Source organism: Pundamilia nyererei, unplaced genomic scaffold (assembly GCF_000239375.1).
Source record: "Pundamilia nyererei isolate P.nyererei 1_Seehausen unplaced genomic scaffold, PunNye1.0 scaffold00200, whole genome shotgun sequence".
NCBI lineage: Eukaryota > Metazoa > Chordata > Actinopteri > Cichliformes > Cichlidae > Pundamilia > Pundamilia nyererei.
In genome coordinates this window covers 102,367-105,767 of record NW_005187601.1, presented here as the reverse complement: position 1 = coordinate 105,767, position 3,401 = coordinate 102,367, and positions in this window count along the sequence as shown.

The following is a 3,401-nucleotide window of genomic DNA, read 5'->3' as shown; positions in this document are numbered from 1 at the left end:
TTTAGAGAGTACTTGTTGGGCCACAAGTGTATTGTTTACACTGACAACAATCCTCTTAGTCATTTGTCTTCTGCTAAACTTGGGGCTACTGAACAGCGCTGGGCAGCTCAGCTCGCGTCGTATGACTTCGACTTAAAGTACAGGTCAGGAAGGAGTAATAAGAATGCAGACGCTTTATCTCGCCAGCATCCACCTGATCCTCAGGAAATTAAAGCCATGGTTCCTGGTACAGCCTTCCCTGAACCTCTTCAACAAGCCTTGAAGCTGGGACCAGCTGAGGTATCCCAAGCTGCCATTACAGTTTTGCCCCATGTCACTACTCCTGATCTTCATGCCCTCCAACAGGTCGATCCAGTGATAAAAGAGATCCATGTGTTCTCGAGACGGAAGCAGCGACCTAGCTTCAAGGAGCGGCAGCAACTTGCCCCACCTGTTCTGGTGCTGCTACGGTAATGGAATCGTCTGATTGAAAGTGATGGAGTTCTGTATCGTCAGGTTCATCGCCCTGATGGTGCCGAGGTTGTACTTTAGCTTGTGCTGCCTACTGCACTAATTGAGCTGACTCATTTTCATCAGGAGCACGGCCATCAAGGTGTGGAAAGGACCCTAGCGCTTCTCCGCTCACGGTGCTACTGGCCAGGTATGTCTGCTGAGGTGGCTCACTGGTGTTAGAGATGTGAACGTTGCCAAGTTGCAAAAGACACCCAACAAGCAGCTCAAAGTTTTATGGGACATTTGTTGGCTTCTCGACCAAATGAAATCTTGGCCATTGATTACACCCTGCTTGAAGCTTCCGGGAATGGACTGGAGAACGTCTTGGTGATGACTGATGTTTTTAGCAAGTATACATTGGCTGTCCCCACTTTTGACCAATGTGCTGCTACAGTGGCCCAGGTTCTCGTAACTGAGTGGTTCTCAAAGTTTGGTGTACCTGCACGTATTCATTCTGATCAGGATCGTAACTTTGAAAGCTCCCTGATCCAGCAGCTCTACAAGTTTTATGGTATTGAGAAGTCCCATACTACTCTTTATCATCCGGCTGGAAATGGTCAGTGTGAACGTTTTAATAGGACTTTGCACAATTTGTTGCGGACCCTGCCAGTATCCAGGAAAAGAGACTGGAATGCATGTTTGCCCCAGTCACTCTACTGCTATAACACCACTCCCCATCAGGCTACTGGGGAAACTCCATTCTTATTGATGTTTGGGCAAGAACCCAGGTTGCCAGTGGACTTTCTGTTGGGCAGAGTACCGGACCTCATCAGTGGAGATGTGCACGAGTGGATTCAGGAGCATAAAGCCCGGATACAGGTTGTACATGAAGGAGCCAAGGAACGACTGCAACTGGCTGCCGACCGCAGAAAGAGGCACCATGATAAAAATGTGAAGGAGGCACCATTGAACTACGGGCAGTTGGTGTTCCTGCACGATTTGAGTGGAAGAGGGAGATGCAAAATCCATGATCGATGGAAACCCGCGGTATATAGGATCCTGAAGGCACCTAAAGGAGGTGGGGCAGTATATACCATTGCACCTGCAGATGATCCTAGCAGCGTGAAGCATGTTCATCGTACTTTGTTGAAGGCTGTGGTAATAGCAGCTACACCATCAGAAGGGCCCGCTCCGAGCAGTAGCCCACATGGCCCAGAGATATCATCCCCAGAACCAGAACACGACTCATCAAGTGACAGTGACCTGCTATTCTTGAGCGTAGGAGCTCCTCAAGTAAGTGTTTTACCATCTTATAGCCCAGTGGCAGTGATTCCAAGTATCTCTGAGTTGTTGCTGTCACCAGAAAACCGGCCTTCCGCCATTCCAGCCACTTGTACAGCTACTCTGAGTGCAGCACCAGTTCCATCTTTCTCTCTTCCTGTTCCCACTATGAGCTCTGATACAAGAAATATGGTGGTGCGAAGAACAACCCGGTCCACGGCTGGCCAGCATTCAAACATCCATCATCTCCCAAGACCAACAGGGGAGGTGGCACAAGGGGCTGTAAACTCTATTTCTGAGCTTAGGGTACAGGCTGTCTCTGCATTCTTTAGGCCTTGGGATTAACCTGGGTGTCCTTGTAATCCATCGTCGGGGCGACAATGCAAAAAGGAGGGGTAGAACGTGGCAGGGTGAATGTTATTTCTCGGTTCAACCCATGTTTGGCCTGGCGCATTAGGGGGGCGCTAGTATAAATAGTGACCATTTGAGCATTCCTGGATTGCTTACCTATAGTAAATACTTATTATGCTTTGCAGGAAGTGTGGGCCTTAGTTTTACAGAACGCTACGCTAACTGAAGTGCTGCTGCTTTGCACTATTTTTATTCAAAGCTCCTTTAGCCAATCGATCCACTTTTTCATTTCCACTGATTCCTACATGAGCTGGCACCCAAAGAAAGTTAATATTGCTGCCACTACACCTTATTCTACTTATAGATCCCAGAATATTAGATATTACAGAATACCCTGCCTTGTCTTTGAACAAAATTATTGTAAACTTGAAAGAACAGATGCCGAGTCAGAACATACTACCACTTGTCTGATTTTTGAATACTCTATCCATTTCAATGATACCAAAATTGCTGCCATCTCAACTGCGTACACTGCCAGTCCATCCGAAGTGTGTCTGTTCATTCCAATATTTTTTGATGGGACCGCTATTCCAAACCCCGTAATTTCATTGTCCGGATTTTTAGCACCATCTGTGAACACATGAATACACTCAGAGTATTCATTCAACCTGTGAACATGGAATGCTGAAACAGGATCCACTCTTCCTTTCAATTTTCTCTTCAGATCCAGCAAGTACCAGTCCACAGAAGGGGTCTCCAATAGCCATGGAGGAACCACAGGGAACACTACTGCAGGACATATTTTAAGGTCATACACATGACACTCCTTAGCCCACTGATTCCCCACCTTTCCAAAATGATCCTTCTGACTTCTTCCATACTCCCAGCATTCCAAAAGTACCTCCTTTGTGGGATGTGCATCACCATGACCACCGAGATGAACCCAGTAATTCACAGATATTTGCTTCCTCCTAAGATCTAGGGGCATTTCTCCCATCTCCACCTGTAGGGCACTGACTGGAGACGTTTTAAAAGCTCCACAGCACACTCCAAGGGCTTCCAATGCAGAACATCCAAACGTCTCAACACAGAAGGAGCTGCCAATCCATACGCCACACACCCATAATCAAAGACCGATCTAATTAATGCCTGGTAAAGTCTTTCCAAAGCAGAAGAGCTTGCTCCCCAATCCCTCCCAGCTACACACCTCATAACATTAATAACCTGATTAATTAATAATGATTCTCGTTTGGCTCTCAGCGAAGGCAGTCGCACTTTTCTCCTCTCCTCCTTCCCCGTATCTTCCCTGCTTAGCCTCTTGTGTCCTTGTCTTGTCT